At 37.2% G+C, this 18,724-nt stretch overlaps 1 protein-coding gene and 1 long non-coding RNA gene across 3 annotated transcripts in view; one reads left to right on the plus strand and one right to left on the minus strand.

The window, feature by feature from the left end:
• TRHDE (thyrotropin releasing hormone degrading enzyme) overlaps positions 1–18,724 on the minus strand; it is a 394,213-nt gene that overhangs the window by 288,898 nt on the left and 86,591 nt on the right. The window lies entirely within an intron of this gene.
• LOC309640740 lies at positions 1,031–16,972 on the plus strand. Its single transcript, XR_014252377.1, has 2 exons — positions 1,031–15,474; positions 15,790–16,972. It is a non-coding gene; the product is annotated as an uncharacterized lncRNA (long non-coding RNA).

Genomic DNA, 18,724 nt, shown 5'->3' on the forward strand with positions numbered 1-18,724 from the left:
CAAACTTGAGTAAGCCATATAGCAAATTAGCAATAAATTCAAAGAATTGGGTAAGTTCATCAAGAATAGGTGGAGAGAGAAGATGTAAAATCATATCTGCATGTCTCTTGTGTAGGTTAAATGAAGGAGTAAGTTGTTGTTCCAAAGAAAAAAGTACATGGAGTATGGAAAATGATTACTGTAGCTTTGTAGTATAGCCTGAAGTCAGGGAGCCTGATTCCTCCAGCTCCGTTTTTCTTTCACAAGATTGCTTTGGCTATTCATGGTCTTTTGTGTTTCCATACAAATTGTGAAATTTTTTGTTCTAGTCCTGTGAAAAATGCCAGTGGTAGTTTGATAGGGATTGCATTGAATCTGTAGATTGCTTTGGGTAGTAGAGTCATTTTCACAATGTTGATTCTTCCAATCCAAGAACATGGTATATCTCTCCATCTGTTTGTATCATCTTTAATTTCTTTCATCAGTGTCTTACAGTTTTCTGCATACAGGTCTTTTGTCTCCTTAGGTAGGTTTATTCCTAGGTATTTTATTCTTTTTGTTGCAGTGGTAAATGGGAGTGTTTCCTTAATTTCTCTTTCAGAATTTTCATCATTAGTGAATAGGCATGCAAGAGATTTCTGTGCATTATAGACGTATGAATCTATGGAATAGAATTCCAAGTCAAGAAATAAACCCTTATACTTATTGTAAATTAACTTTTGGCTAGAGTGCAAAGACAATTCAATGGGAAAATAATTATCTTTCCAACAAATGGTGCTGGGAAAACTGTATATCCATAAGTAAAAGGATGAAGTTGCAGCCTACTTCACACGCTATCCAAAAATTAACTTAAAATGGATCATAGATCTAAATGTAAGAGTTAAAACTATAAAACTCCTAGAAGAAAATGTGGGAGCAAATCTTCATGACTTTGGATTAGTCAATGGTTTTTAGATATGATCTCCAAATATAAAGGTCAAAAGAGAAAACTAATTGGACTTCATCAAAATTAAAAACTTGTATGCTTTTACCTTCAAGAAAATGAAAGGACAACACATATTTGCAAATCATATATCTAAAGGGACTTGTAACCAGATATATAAAGAACTATTACAACTCAGTTATAAAGACAAATCATCCAATTAAAAAATGAACAAAGTATTTGAATGACATTTTCCCCAAGGAGATATGCAAATGGCCAAATGCTCAACATCTTTTGCCATTATAGAAATGTAAATCAAAACATTAAGAAATGTCAAGTTACTACTTGACACCTACAAGAAAAGCAATGATAAAAAAGACAGACAATAACAAGTGCTGAGAAAGAAGTGGAGTCATTGGAATCTTTGTACACTGTTGGTAGGAATGTAAAATAGTGCAGCCACTATGGGAAACAGTTGAGAATTCCTCAAAAGGTTAAGCACAGAGTTACCATATGACTCGACAGTTCCACTCCTAGGTACCCACCCATGAGAAATGAAAACATACTGTATACAAAACTTATACATGAATGTTCATAACGGTATGATTAATAGCAGCCAAGAAGTGTAAACAATCCAAATGTTCATTAAGTGATGAACGGATAAATAAAAGTGGTATACCCCTACAATGGAATATTATTTGGCAATGAAAAGGAATGAAGTTTATGAATTACTAATACATGCTACAACATAGATGAATCTCAAAAAGTGCTCAGTGAAAGAAGCCAGTCACAAAAGACCATATTGTATGGCACCATTTATATAAAATGTTCAAAACAGTCAAAACTATAAATAGAGAAAATAGATTAGTGGTTCCCAGGACTGAAGTGGATGCAGGAAGGTTGAGGGTATGGAGGTGTGACTAGTGATAGGTACAAGGTTTCTTTTTGGGGTGTTGAAAATGTTCTAAAATTGGGTAATGGTGATGATTGCATGACTTTGTAAATATACCAAAAACTAATGAACTGTATGCTTTAAAAAGGCGAAAATTGTGATATGTAAATTATATATTCATAAAGCTGTTAAAAAAAAATGGTATATACCACCAATTGAAGACAAAAGATGGCAGCACAGACTTGAATCTAGTATCTCTGTTTTTTATTACCTTTTAGACTTGTGTAAGAACAAGCATATTCTGGTTTATAACTAATGCCATGCGTAAGAAATGCATGACAGCTATTCCCATTTTATAGATGAGGCAACGAAGCCTCGAAGAAGTGACTCATTTATAATCATACACCTAGGAAATAACAGGCCCAGACCTAAACCAGGTTTCCTAACTTCTAAGTCCACTTCAAAGTGCCCTTTTTACTGCACCAAAGTCAATCCCAAGGCCACACAGCTTGGCCTTTTTTGACCAAAACTGCATATGCAATTAGCTATAGTCACAAGTTACCATCCTCAACAATAACTGATATTTTTAGACCTTAGTGTAAAGTAAGCAGGGTCTACTACTCAGGATACTGTAAGGGTGTGTATTTGTCTACAAGCCAAAAAGAGACAAAGGGCCAAAAAGTATGCCAATTACCTTTTAAGGAAATTCTCTTACTAAAAGTAAAACAGAGAAAAGAAAGAATGAACCATGTTTGCATTCATTGTTCCCAGGCATCAAATAAAGTCACTCTAATTACAGCATTTCTGGTGACATTCCTTTCAAGATTGCCATATAATGCTTAGAAATTTCAGAAGCATAAAGAACACCTATTTGTCTAATAAGGCCAATAAAATAAAATAAAGTCAGGCAGATTAGAAATAAAACTAGGTATTTCCATGATGATTGTGGAATATTTGTGTCAGTAAATGAATTTCTGATACATGTGGTTAGCATTTTTAGGAATGTAAAGATAATCATAGGAAAAGATGGTAAAAATGCACACTTAGCTAAACTCAAGTTTAGGTATGAGAAATCATAACTACTGTATAAAATCCATAGTAGAAATGAAACAGGATTACATCACTGATGATTGTTAATATTAATGGACCAGAGGGGACTATGTTCCCTGAAGCTAAACATGTCAGAAGGGAAAGACATACAATTCAGCTCGAAAAAGCAAAATCCATTAACCATGAAATAGGGAAACAAAAAAATCAAACTTTCCATATACCATATCCTACTGGAAAAATATCTATTAGAGAAAAAGACCTCTACTAAACAAAATGTTTTCAATGCAAAACAAATATAAAAATAAATGATTTAAAGTCAAGAAAAATTCCAGAAAATTTATATGGTTGATATTATTTTGGCCATATAGATCCATCAAAGTACCAATATACTTCTTTGAGTGTATTGATCTCAAAAGAATGCATGTTGATTGGAGTGTACTTAAACACATTTTTAATTTAAAAATTATCATAGAAGCTACCACAGATTTCATGTGAAGCATTCCAAGTTTATGTTTCCATCGTGAAATTACTCTAAACAACATCTAATCTGGAAAAGAAGTCCTAGCCTTTCTAATAGGAAGAGTAAGACAAATCAGAGAGATTTGACCCTCTCAGCCTACTTAAATTTGCTAAGATTTGTAATGGCTTCCAGAACAATCTTTTTAAAATATTACACACCCAAAAGTAAAAGATGACCTGCCTCCATTAAAGAGTTATCACATGGCAGAATTCCCAGATGGAAAAGATCAATGCCATTGTCAGCAATCAGAGTAATTAACTATTTCTCCAGTGGTCCAGGATGATGCAGAAAAGAGGTGGCATAGCATATATACACAGAGAATTAAGCCAGCAGAGGTCTTCTACTGCTTTAATGGGATTAAAGAAATAAATTCCCTGAAAAATGCCATTGGTAATTTGATAGGGATTGCACTGAATCTGTAGATTGCCTTGGATAGTATAGCAATCTACAGATTCAATGCAATCCCTATCAAATTACCAATGGCATTTTTCACAGAACTAGAACAAAAAAATCTTAAAGTTTGTATGGAAACACAAAAGACCCTGAATAGCCAAAGCAATCTTGAGAAAGAAAAACGGAGCTGGAGGGATCAGGCTCCCTGACTTCAGGCTATACTACAAAGCTACAGTCATCAAAACAGTATGGTACTGACACAAAAACAGAAATATAGATCAATGGAACAGGATAGAAAGCCCAGAAGTAAACCCACACACCTGTGGACACTTAATCTATGACAAAGGAGGGAAGACAATACAATGGAGGAAAGACAGTCTCTTCAATAAATGGTGCTGGGGAAACTGGGCAGCTACATGTAAAAAAATGAAATTACAACATTCTTTAACACCATACACAAAAATAATCTAAAATGGATTAAAGACCTAGATGCAAGACTGGATATTATAAAACTCTTAGAGGGAAACAAAGGCAGAATACTCTTTGACATAAATTGCAGCAATATCTTTTTTGAGCCGTCTCCTAGAGTAAAGGAAAGAAAAACAAAAGTAAACAAATGGGACCTAATTTAACTCAAAAGCTTTTGCACAGCAAAGGAAACCACAGACAAAACAAAAAGACAACCCGCAGAATGGGAGAAAATATTTGCAAACAATGCGACCAACAAGGTATTAGTCTCCAAAATTTACAAACAGCTCATGCAGCTCAACATCAAAAAAAACAAACAAACAACCAATCAAAAAATGGCCAGAAGACCTAAATAGACAGTTCTCCAAAGAAGACATACAGATGGCCAAGAGGAACATGAAAAGATGCTCAACATCACTAATCATCAGGGAAATGCAAATCAAAACTACAATGAGGTATCACCTCACACCAGTCAGAATGGCCATCATCAAAAAATCTACAAATAATAAATGCTGGAGAGGGTGTGGAGAAAAGGGAACCCTCCTACACTGCTGGTGGAAATGTAAATTGGTACAGCCACTATGGGGAACAGTATGGAGGTTCCTTAAAACACTAAAAATAGAGCTATCATATAATCCAGCAATCCCACTACTGGGCACATACCTGGAGAAAAACATGGTTTGAAAGGATACATGCACCCCAATGTTCACTGCTGCGCTGTTTACAGTAGCCAAGACATGGAAGCAACCTAAATGCCCACTGACAGATGAATGGATAAAGAAGATGTAGTACATATATACAATGGAATATTACTCAGCCATTAAAAAGAATGAAATAATGTCATTTGCAGCTACATGGATGGACCTGGAGATTATCATACTAAGTGAAGTAAGACAGAGAATGACAAATATCATGTGATATTGCTTATATGTGGAATCTAAAAAAAAAATAAAAATGAACTTATTTACAAGACAGAAACAGACTTACAGACTTAGAGAACAAACTTATGGTTACTGGGGGGAAGGGGGGAAGGGATAAATTAGGAGATTGGGATTGACATATACACACTACTATATGTAAAATACATAACTAACAAGGACGTACTGCATAGCACAGGGAACTCTACTCAGTACTCTATAATAACCTAAATGGGAAAAGAATTTGAAAAAGAATAGATACATGTACATGTATAAATGAATCTCTTTGCTGTACACCTGAAACTAACACAGCATTGTTAATCAACTATGCTCCAATATAAAATAAAAATTGAAAAGAAAGAAAAATTCCAAGGTGACTGACACATATAAACTTTTAAAAAGTTGCTCAACTACAGACAATAAAGCATATGTGTGGGAAGCCTCTCTAAGATGATCTCCAGTGATCCCTGCCTGCTGGTATTCAGGTTCTTGTGTAATCACTTCCTCTTGGGTATTAGCTAGACCCGGCAACATGCCACTGATGGGCAGATATGGCAAAAATAATGGGATGTCAATTCCAAGATGGGGTTACAAAAGATTATGATTTCTGCCTTGCACCCTACCGGGCTCTTCTAGCTTGCTCACTTTCATGAAGCCAACTTTCATGTTGTGAGTTGACCTATTGAGAGGCCCACATGACAAAGAACTGAGAGCAGCCTCCAGCCAATGCAAGCAAGGAACTGAAGCCCTTAGTCCAACAACCCACAAGGAACTGAACCCCACCAACAATCATGGCAGTAACTTGGAGGTAGCTCCTACCCAATCAAGCCTTGAGATGACTGCAGCCTCTGCCAGCACCTTGATGGCAGCTGCATGAGAAACCCTGAGCCAGATGACCCAGTTAAACTGCATCCACATTGTTGACCCACAGAAACTGTGAGACAATAAATGTTGTGGTTCTAAGCCACCAAATTTTTGAGATAATTTGTTACACAGCAAAAAATAACATACAGTATTCAACAAAAATAACACCTTCATGACTTCATCTTTGAATAAATATAGTACTGATTTTAGAATGGAAAGATCCTTGTTTCCTTCCCATTCTTATTACCCAATTCCAGAACTTCGGTATCTCTCACGTGGACTTGTCTCCTTTCTTCAAGTTTTGTCCCTCTGAATCCATGTGTTATGGGTTTATGTCCCTCAAATATTCCTATGTTGATGTCCTAATCCTCAGAATGTGACCTTATTTGGAAATAAGTTCATTGCAGATGTAATCAATTAAGATGACGTCATACCGGAATAAGTGGGCCCCTAATCAAATGTGACTGGTGTTCCTATATAAAGGGGAAATTTGGGCACAGACACGTACACATAGAGAATGACATCTGAGACCAGAGTTAAGCTGCCACATGCCGAGGAACTACCAGAAGCTAAGAAAAAGGCTTAAAACAGATCCTTCCCTAGCACCTTCAGAGCGTACCAACACCTTGAACTCAGGCTTCTAGCCTCCAGAACTGTGAGATAATAAATTTCTGTTGCTTAAGATATTCAGTTTGTAGTATTTTGTTACAGCACCCCTAGCAAACGAATACATCATCTTCTACACAGCTTGCCAAAAGATATTTATGTGAAATACAAATCTCACCATGTCATTGCATCTATTCATTCATTTATTCAGTAAATACTTACTCAGTACCTCCTACATGCCAGGCTCTAAGTTAGTTACTAGACATTCAGTAGTAAACAAGAAATACAGCTGCAACACACACTAGCACACAGGGTGTCCTGGTTTTTGAGAAAAGTGGGGCATCTCCAGGTAGAATATTGAAAAATGGTACTCTCTCCTAAAGAATGAATTAACTTAAATATGCTCCTCTTAGAGGAACAACTAGACAAAATACAACATGGGGACGACATTGGTTTTATCTGGGCAGAAAGATTACACTTGGTAAGGGTGTGCCTACTGGATTTTGGCCTGCATTTCCACCCTCTTGGCTGTATGCTTTTGTGAGGAGACAACTTGTACAGTCATTAAAGTCAGACCTGAGTAAAGAACTCTACTTCTCTACCCTGACAGATCTTTCAAATCTTAGTTTCCTTCATGGCTCTCCATCCGTTCTTTGTTGGGGATATACAAGAACCCAGAAGCTCATGCTCAAACATCCCAGACAGGGGTTTGCTGGAGCCAGCTCCTACAATATTGATAGGTCTCAAAGTCCACTGAATGACCCATAATAGAGAGAAGAATGATAGAATCTTCTAGAGGTATCCAGAAACAGACCACCTCAAGCATGAAATTTCTGTTCTGCATGGCATTTTCTTTGAAAAATATATGCAAATTTTGCATACTACTCTGTGATATATACATTCTTATTTTAATAGAAAAATCATGGGTTTTCCTCTCCAACATCTGAGTCAAACTGATGTTATATCAAGATGTGTTATGCTAATTCTATCGCTTCAACTGAGGAACACTTGACACTATTTGAGAAGCACAGAAAGCAGACTAGAAGGCGTCCTGTGATCTGGCCTCAATTGTCTTTCAATGTGAGGCATCAGGGCTTCTACACTGGCCCCAGGCTTTGGAGGACCTTGCTCTTCCTCTTCTCCAGCTGAGTCTCTCCCCAAGGGATGAAGAATCCTTGGAGCCCAGGGGGTGTGACAAGGTGGAGCCCACACATTGCCCCACCCCATAGACAATAGACAATGCTCCAGATACCCAAGGATCCAGAATTCCATGTCCAAACAGCACACACAGTGGTGTTCTGGAACTGGCTCCTAATGGTTCACAAAAGTCCACTGTTAAATTTGCAGAAATTTTGCAAGCTGGATGTTAAACATGGCCATTATTTAAAATAAATTACGTAAACTTAAAAAGTTATATTGAAAACAAAGTAAATATTCATTATTTATATTTATTATTTAATAAACATTAAAAACTCCTCACTTTCTAATTATTTCACTATTATTTATGAACTTGAAGTTATTTATTCAAGTTCATTTATTCAAGTTACTATGTATGATAGTAATACATACATAGAAATACATACATAGAAGTATAATGGTAGGCTACTGTGCGTCTCTTAATCTGCATTCAGTGACATCATGTTATTAGCCTGAACTTGGCCATGGCAACAGTATTTACACCACAAAAATCAGCAAATGCTATACATCAGGACTTGACTTATTGTCTTCTCAATTCTTTAGGCATAAGAAACTGCTGAAGAAAATGTTAATAACGTAGATTAAACCTAGAAATGTGTTGTGTCTCTAGCTGTTACGCATAGGCATAAAAAATTACAGAAACATCTGTCTAGTATTCAAGAACTATTATATAATTTAGCAAAGAAGTCACCCATGTCATTGAGGAGAGAGTGAAGTTCCACTTCATTGTTTCAGTTTCATCTTACTCATTAACGTAAATAAAAATATCAACCACCATGCATGTAGGGACTATACTCAGAAAGGTAGCTGCTACACATTTACATACCACTCGGCCCAGAAGCCATTTCCAAGGCCAACACTGGACTTTTCTTTGATCCTTCCTCCCAAGAGTGGACCATGCTACCTGGGGGGTGCACCTGTAGGGACAGACGTGCAGCCAGGGGTGTTTCCTTGTAGGAAAAGTGCCCCTCGTGATGGTTGACCAAGCCAGGAGTGGGAGGACGAAAGGACTGCAGCTGGTCAGACCTCCACATGGGGACTTGGGCACAGCTTCCAATTCTACTCCGACCTAGTTCTGCATGGATTCGAGGCAGTCCAGACACCATACCACTCTCTCTGATTGGCTTGCCTTTTGGACGCCAACAGCATCAGACTGCCTGCAGTTCTCCACACCCCCAAACCATGGTGTCTTCACCAACAAGCCCTTGCTCATGTTGCCCACCTGCATGGGAGGCCCCTTTATTTCCATCATCCTATCACCAAAACCTAACCCAAGGGCCTGAAACACAGTAGGACTTGAAAATTTGATTGGAATTAATGAATAAATGAATTTTATGGGCACCAGTGCTTGGTCCATTACTTATTAGTTACATGGCATTAGTTAAGCTCTTCAGGCTTTAGTTTTCTCAGTAGTGAGGATAAATAAATCTCACCTTGTTGTAAAGATTAAATAAGATATTACATGTGATAAATATAGCAATAACATTTATTAAGCACTTACTTGCTAGGCACTGGGCTTGTTGCTGCACATACACTATCTCATTTTAACTCTAGGAGATAGGTACTATTATTATGCCCATTTTAGAAAGGCAGAAACTGAGGCTTAAGAAGTTTATGTTCACATAATAGGACTCAAATAATAGCTCTTTATGCCTACAAAAGCAATAATATATTTGGGTCAGTGTTTAACTTACAATAAATTCCAATAAAAAGATTATTAAAATATTAATAAAGAAGCAGCCCATATAATCTGCCTATATATTTAGTAAATCTTGTACTGAAAAGCTAATATTAATGAGTCCAATGAAAACAAATTATAAGAAAAGTAATTAATATAGTCAAAGGAGATTAATATGATCCTATTATAAAGCTGGTTTAGACAGACAAGAATAACAATCACAAGGTAAATTGTCAGTGAAAACAACACAATATAAATGATTTACTACAAGTTATAACTAGCTAGTGGTTCTCCAACCACTGGAGAACCACTGGCTGGAGAAGGAGAGAAGGGCTCTCTTCTTTTAGAATCAATGAGCAAGAAGATACTTTAGGAAGTTTAACCCTTTCTTTAGATCCTTTAAGTTTCCCTACATCATATCCTTAATTGTATTAGTCATACTACTTATTTTTGCTTCAAAAAAACTTACAAGAAAGTATATTAATTAAAAAGAGTACCAATCATCAGACATGAATTACCTTTAACACTGACAACATAAACTCTTGGCACCATAAGCAGGAGGGTACATAAAATTAAATTTAAAGTAACAATAACAATATTGACAATTATACCTGGCCTAAGACAAGAAAACTTGGATTGCTGTTGATCATAGTCAGAATAATGTAAATCTTAATATTTAAATTTTCAAATAAATAGTTACATGGAGAAGTGACTTTCGTTGATTTCTTCTTTGAGTTACTCCTGTTGATATCCCCAATATATGTTATTTAAATAGCATAGTGATTAAGAGCATAGAATCTAGAGCCTGACTGCTTGGATTAGAATCCTGATTCTGACAGTTATTAACTATGTTATATAACCTCCTTGCTCCTCAGTTTGCTCATCTACAAAATGGAGACAGTAATAAAACCCACTTCATGGGATGTTAGTATTATATGTAAAGCACTTGCAATAGTGCCTGGCACATAATAAATGCTATATGGTGGCGATGATTACTAGCATTTTCATTGAAATTAAATAATATCTTGTTATAGACTGTATATTTGTGTTCCCCTTAAAATTCATATGTTGAAATCCTAACCCCTGACATGATGATATTTGGAGTTGGAGCCTTTGGCAGGTAATTAGTTTAGATGAGGTCATGAGGGTGGAACCCCATGATGGGATTAGTGCCTTTATAAGATAAGATTAGAGAGCTAGCTCTCTCTCTCTCTCTCTCTCTTTCTCTCTCTCTCTCTCTCTCCCTCTCCCTACCATGTGAGGATATAGGAAGAAGGCCCTCACCAGACACCAAATCTGCCAGTACCTTCATCTTGAACATCCAAGCCTTCAGAACTGTGAGAAATAAATGTTTGTTGTTTAAGCCACCCAGTCTATGGTATTCTATTATAGCAGCCCAGAATGACTAAGACATATCTCAAAGCCTAGTTGCTACATGGCTGAGTTCAAAAAAGTGAAAAAAAAAAATCTCTATCTGTGAATCACATCTATGGAACTATATTACATGCCACTATAATGAAGAAAGAAAATCAATGAATGTGTTCTACTTCCTCTATGTCCAACTCCATCTTCTTCTAATATTAAGAAATACAATAGAACTAACTCTTCCTCAGAGTATTAGCTAAATCTACTTGTAAAATACATAAATTATGCTCCGATGGTGTTATCTTTATTCAATAATTGCCTACTTCACTAGTTAATGAAAATTTAAAAGATTGCTTCTTCCAATTCCACATCTCAATCACTTACACGAACCATATTCTCTTCATTTTTGCTTTCTTTAGAAGCTAGAGTGCTCTCAAAGATATTATTTTGGGAGAAATACACTTTTTCAGTAGACACAAGGAACTTTCTCCTCTTGAAAACCTATTCTGTTCTCTGAGAGTTGAAAACACAGAAAATTAGCTTGGCATACACATCTAAAAAGAAATGATTAGTTGAGAACTAAAACAAGTAGAATTTAGCTCTGGTAGAATTAACTTGTTTCACTTATACCATACTTCTCAAGTATTTTCCAATCTAAGAAAAAGGTTATATCCCCAGTTTTCTTTAAATTATTATATAATGATGCAAATAAGTGAATAGAATCAAAATATAACAATAAAACACGCTAAAAATTTAGGAAGACAAATATCAAATATTGGCAATTCTTTCTCTAAATGAGCTCCAATTTTATTTCAAATAGCGCTAGATCCACAGAAATTTGGGAGTTTTTAAGGTCTTTTCTTACTTAAATCTTGAACACTGATTTTGAATTGTTTCAATACTTTCTACCACTTATCTATTTCCTGTTGTTTTGTAGCTAACCACTTCCACAGACTAGTTCTTCCAAAACATTTTCAAATATTTTCTCCTTCTGAACATATACCCATGACTTACCAGCTCAGGATTTTCAAGAAATACAATATTTTGTTTGTTTTTAGGAGATTCTTTTAGAACTGCCTTTGTAAACTTCAGATTCGTGTTTTACTAATGGATATTATTTGTCCATAGTTTTTAAATCTTGTTGACTCTACCTTCCAAATAGCTTTTTAATACTGCCTCTTGGCTCCATCCTTATTGGTATCTCTAAATCCAGCCCCTCACCACTTCTCATCTAGATCAATGCACTAATTTTAGAACTCTCTCTGATTCCAATCTTAACTTCTTCCTATTCAGCTAATTCTGAAGGTTTTAAAACACTTTTCCAAGATGAAAATATTTAATATGATCATTTTCTCCAATGTCAGGCCAATTTCTTTTTTACCCGATGCCACAGTTTACCTTAGTGTTCACTCTTGGTGTTGTATATACTATGGATTTTGACAAATGTATAATGACTTATATCCATCATTATAATACCATACAGAACATTTCTACTTCCTTAAAAATCCTCTGTGCTCTGCCTGTTCATTTCTCCTCACTGCCCGCTGCCAGCCCTTAGCAACCACTGATCTTTTTATTGTCTCCATGGTTTTTTTTTTTTTTCCAGAATATCATATAGTTGGAATCATACAGCATGTAGCCTTTTCAGATTGGCTTCTTTCACTTAGTAATATGCATTTAAGATTCCTCCATGTCTTTTCATGGCTAGATAGCTCATTTCTTTTTAGTGCTGAATAATATCCCATTGTCTGGAGATACTACAATTTATCTATTCACCTACTGAAGGACATCTTAGTTGCTTCCAGGTTTTGGCCATTATGAATAAGCGTAAGGCTAACTTCACAAGAGAAAAAGTTTAAAGGCTTTTCCCTCTTTAAAGAACTCAGACTGTGTTGATTGTTCAATCCCGGCATTCTTAGAGAAAAAAAACTGTGCATTACTATTCTCCTTCTGTTAGTATCTCTTTCTAAAGAGATGCTGTAGGTTCACAAAATTCATTTAGAATACATCTTCCTCGTAGGACATGAGTTATATCACCATAAGCAGCAGCAGCTGCATCTTCATCATCATCTGCTACTTAATATATTTATGGCACATCATTGTTTGCCAAGGGCTTCACATACATCAACCACTCAGTCCTCCTTAGAGACTTGTGAAGCAGAAGAAATTTATCCTCAGTATAAACAGGTGACTTGGGCAAAGTCATATAACTAGTACATGGTAGATCCAAAGCTAGAACCTACACTCTCCAACTCCCTTGATCCACTACTTCTTCTGTCACCTTCACACACTGATACTCAAATATTTTCTTTCCTCTGCTTTCAATAATTCCAAATTCTGAAGTTCAGTGTAGCTATTAAGCATCTATTTCTTCACTGCCCTTGAATTCTTTGAAATTTACCAGGTAAGTGCCACAAGTAGGAAATACCCGACTGAAGAAGTCACAATCTGTCTACAAAATCAATCAGGATTTTTTGCAGAACTGCCAAAAAGAAAAGCAATCTTCACCACCATCCTTCCTTAGAAAACAACAGGAATTTTGCCTGAGGCAAGATGGTAGAATACAGCCCCAAACTGGCAACAAAAAGCTTCAGAGGAAAGAGCTGGCATCCGTCGCATAAATAAGTATAGCGAAGAGAAAGAAAATGCATTCCTTTCCAACACTCTGTGTGAAAACAGAAGTAGGCACAGTGACACGTATTCAAAAAGTCATCTGAAACATATTTTTAAGTTCCAATTAGCAGAAAATTCCTGCAAATCCGAAATTTCTACAAGTTATTTTTTTCTGGGATCTGTTTGAGGATTTATTTGCTTTCGTTGATATGTTTTCACAGATCTCAAGTTCCTCCCTAAAACAGTTGTTAGTATCATGCTTAGCCATAGCCAAGTGCATGCAGCAGGAAAACGGAGTATTTATCCACCTTACTACATTTAAACGTTTGCACTGAGCTGACAATAAAAACATAATAATAATTTCAATGTAACTTTCAGTTATGCATATTAGGAACATCATGTAAAACCAGGCAGGCAGCAGTGAACCTAAACCAGCCAAAGACCATAAGCAGGAACTCTTCTAAGTCTAGCTGTTTAGGAATAATGCACATAAATCACAGAGGAAGCAAAGGGGAATAGAATGCATTTCAGGCTTGGCTTGGAGGAAAAGACATATGAGACACACTCAGGAAAACTAAATTTATACAGTCTAGAGAATGAGCTTCAAGGAGGGAACCTGATCATAATCTATAAATACCACCAAGGTAACACCATAAATAATTAAGAAAAAGAACTATTCGTTGTCTCTGAAGGAGGTCTGAAAATGAAGCTTTAGATTTACATCTCCCTTCTTTTCTTCGTGGCATCAAAACATGTTTGTAGTGAGAGCCCTTTGCTCTTGCCTGGGATGTACTGGGACAGAGCACTAGACAGGTGGGTGCCTGTAGCTAGTCTGCCCTGCCTGAGAAGCGCGACTAACTCTCTCTCTCTCCAGCCAGGCAGCTCAGACCTGCCCGAAAAGAGCAACTGCAGGAGCAGGATAGAACCTCTCTCAGCACATGCCTCTGCCACTCCAAAGTGAGAGCATCCACACTCTTCTAAAACTCAGAAAACTGGGCTACATGTATTTTAAATATTTATTGTTGCATCTGTTTGCTCAAATGCATGTTTACCATGTGCTAGGACAGTACTTCTCAACCCAAGTGCATACAAATCACTCGGGGGTTTCCTTAAATGCAGATTCTCATTTAGTAGGTCCAGGATGAGATTCTGCATTTCTAACATGCTTACAGGTAATGCTGATGCTGCTTTGAGTAGCAAGGGGTTAAGATCTCAGAGTGCCTTGGTGTAGACAGATGCAGCAATAAGTAACATACAGTATGGTAACATGCAATAGGCACCTAACCCAGCCTGAGAGACACAGAACAAACTAGCTTCCTGAAGAGGGCAATCCTTGAGCTGAGTCTAGAAGATATTAGTGAGATTAAATATCAGGAAAGCGCACCCAGGAAATTCTCATGATCTTCATTCATAGATAATTAACACAGATAGTTTGAGGACCAGGAGAGATGCTATTAGCTGCTGATTCTCTTGGGTTGGCCTATAAGATTTTACAGTGTTGTAACCTAAGACAGTGTGGAGTAGAAATAGCATAGACTTTTGAGTCAAATAGCCTCTCTGAATTTCAGTTTCCCAATGTAAAAGAAGTATAATAAAACCTGCCTCCAGGGTGTCAGAGGAGATAACAAATATAAGTTCTTAACAAATGTTAAAACTCTTTTCCCCTTTTACTGACACCTAAAATAAACTGCATTTCCAGAGTCACTATAAATGCTTTTTCCCCACATTCTACGTAAATGTTTCCATTCCTGACTACACTAAATGTCCTTATGTCTAAGGAAAATCACATTGAATTTACAAATTTTGCTCCTTTTTTTAATGTGTTAAGTGTATTATCCCACTTGCTCACTCAGCATTTTAAAAATAATTTCTCATGAATCTATTCTTTAACAGAAATAAAGATATGGCAATCGTACACCCTGGGTTTTTCAAGGCAGCTCTGATTTCAAATAGTCTGCCCACTCATCAAACAACTGTCTCCAATTTTTGGCTTCAAAATATGGTCACCAGGCTTCCCTGGTGGCGCAGTGGTTGAGAGTCTGCCTGCCAATGCAGGGGACACGGGTTCGAGCCCTGGTCTGGGAAGATCCCACATGCCGCGGTGCAGCTGGGCCTGTGAGCCACAATTGCTGAGCCTGTGCGTCTGGAGCCTGTGCTCCGCAACAAGAGAGGCCGCGATAGTGAGAGGCCTGCGCACCGCGATGAAGAGTGGTCCCCACTTGCCACAACTAGAGAAAGCCCTCGCACAGAAACGAAGACCCAACACAGCCATAAATAAATAAATAAATAAAATTTAAAAAAAAAAAAAAAAAATATGGTCACCAGAGATATAAAACAGAATATTCTGAATGTATTAAATTTTTTTAATTCAATAAGCTCAATTTGATAAATGTCTATTTTTACATGCCTACATGTGAGACTCTCTGGGGCAAGCCCACATGGTTATGACACTGTCCCTGCCCTCCAGTTGTTCACACTCTAGCGTGTGATTGTGTATGTGCAGGGCAGTGGCTAGCAGGAGGTGGGAGAAGGTCTATATGATATATGCACACCCAAGTACATGCACCCAAGGCTGGTGTTTACTGCCAAGTCACTTGCTTGTTTTAATGTCTATCTTCTTTACCTCTCTGGCCCATAAAAGAAAAGACTGAAATAATAGATGCTTAAATGCCAAAGTAATTTCTAATATCATATATGTGTGCCCCGTGGTTCCTTTGAACTTAATGTCTGCAGCTCAAAGGCTAAGCTTTCCTAAAATAGCTACAAAATGGCATGTAAGGGCTGTACAGTACTAATAGGGTCTACTTCCTGAAATCTCTTGACAAGACATGGAATTTGCCCCCAAGAGAACATAAAGAAAATGCTCTGTGATTGGCAAGCTCCTAAGGAATGTGTGATCACCATAAACTAGAATTCAGGTGGGAGTGGATTTGGAAAATACACTGTTCTTGTTCCTGTTCTATCTTGAAGAATACGATCAAACCCTATAGCTACTATTTAAATCATTTTTACTGAAGAAATTTTCTGGCAAGAAAGGAAAAATCTACAAATGAGCAAAGTATCGACTATGGCAATTATGATGATGAATGATTTGCTGAACAATATATTATATAGAGACTTTTGCTCCCTGTGAGCACTGTAATGCCATTATTTTACACCGTGCCCCTTGAAATACAATTCTAGCAGCAGAAGCCACTGCTGCTTTTCTCTTTACACTTTAAAAGAATTAAAAGAAGAGAGAGTAATTAGGAAAGCCTTTCAGAGGACTCTCAATAACCCTAAAATTATACCCATTCCACTAACTATAGAAAATCAAAGGTTGATTTTAACCCCCAAATAGCTGGACCATAAAACATCACTTCTTTCCATGCACTGTCACTTAAATTTGAATTTTACAGTGTAATAATGCTTTTTTTTAAAAAAAAACCTATGTTTCTTGAGCAACAAAATTTCCAATAGAAAGTCTATCCACCCCAGGAAAAAAGTACGCAGATGACCAAGATCCAAAGTAACACTTCATCTCAATTCCAAACCCAAATCACTAACTCAGTCTGGTGTGTTGATATTTTTGTCCCCATTTCCATCTTCAGAAGTGTATTTCCATCTTCAGGCTACATAGGCAAGAGGCTCAAACAAGATTTACTAATGGCACAGGCATGCATTACTGACCTAATACACACCTAATCATTGAGGTTTGTGAACTTCCACCTACTGGGTCCCTTCAGCCCATGTTTATCCATTTTTAATGCATAGAAAAAGAACTCTTCAGTAGTGCAGAGCTATTATTTTAATCCCATTACTGTCACAAATTCTTCACAATATCTCCCCAAACCACCTTCTTTTCTAAAACTAGACCTCAATTATCTTCACCTGGATTATCACTCTCTCCAATTTCAAATTCCTAATTTTTAACATTTCCATATTCAGGCAACCTTCAAATCTGCTAAAAGCAGCTTCCTTTACAGTTTGTATTCTGGCTTTAGATCTCATAGTAAGACATGAATACATATTGGTAAACACTCAGAAACAATCTATATTTTCTGATTTAATTTTTATTAGTTTCTCCACCATTTGAACAATCCATCAGTCCTCACTGGGCATCATCACAGTGCTTGGCCCTGAGTTAGGAGCTGAAGAAGAGATAAACAGGTAATGAGCATCCTCCCCATTACTAGAGACATTTAATCAAGCACCTAACAACCATTAGTCAGGGATTTAATGTCCTTTGCCTTTTCATATGTTCTTATTTACTTTGATCATTCCAGGAAATGTATTCATCTTCTCCTAAATCAGACTACCCTTCACAGACAGTAATTTCAGTGAATGAGAAGAACAGGGCAAAGTGTTAAAAGCTGAACTGCCTAGTGCTTCTCAAACGTTAACGTCCACATAAATTGCCTGGGAGTCTTGTTTAAATGTAGATTCTGACTCAGTACATCTAGGCTGGGCCTGAGACTATGCATATCTAACAAGCTCCCAGATGATGCCTGATGCCGCTGCTGCTAGAGCATTGAGTAGCAAGGGGCTCCACTGGAAGGTCTCTGAGTGCAGTGTCTTGTCTGTCTTTCAGCCTCACTCTAGACCAGTGCCTAGCCTGCTACCTAGCATGTAGCAAATGCTCAGCAGCTATCGTTGCAATAAATAATTAGTTGCGGAAGAGACATAATTAAAGAAGAAGAAAAGAGTATAGGAAAGGAGTTCGTTCATCTCAACTCAATTTTTCTCTTGTATAGAGTTCGTCAAATCATTGTTAAACCCAACTTCACATCCTGGCCATCAAACTGATCCATATTTGACTCATCGCCCCTATCCCTCTGCTTCTTCCTGCACACCTTCCCCTCAGACTGGGCCATTTTCCCCACTGCAGGTACATAAATGCATGCCCATCTGATAGAGTTCGCCATAACCTGTTCCCCTTTATGGTCGCATGAACCTAGGGCCACCAACCTCTTCAGCTCAAGGTCCACCTCTTCCATGAAGCTCTGCCCAGCTTCCTCAGCCACCTTCCAGCAAGTCTGCACCTCACAGTTCATTTTGGACATTGGAAGTAAAGCAAAATGACACATGAGCACCTCCACAGCAGAGATAATGTGTCATTCTGAGGACAAAGTGACGAAATGTCCTTATATCAGAGTAAACTTCACTGAGAGAGCTGTCTTACATTTGCACGGTCCCTGCTAAGTAAATAAAGAATATTAATCGTCTTCAGAGGCTTTTTCCATTCTTTACCTGGGACACAGGAACAAGTGAAAAATTTGAG

Source organism: Balaenoptera physalus (assembly GCF_965194825.1).
Source record: "Balaenoptera physalus genome assembly, chromosome: 13".
NCBI classification, from domain to species: domain Eukaryota; kingdom Metazoa; phylum Chordata; class Mammalia; order Artiodactyla; family Balaenopteridae; genus Balaenoptera; species Balaenoptera physalus.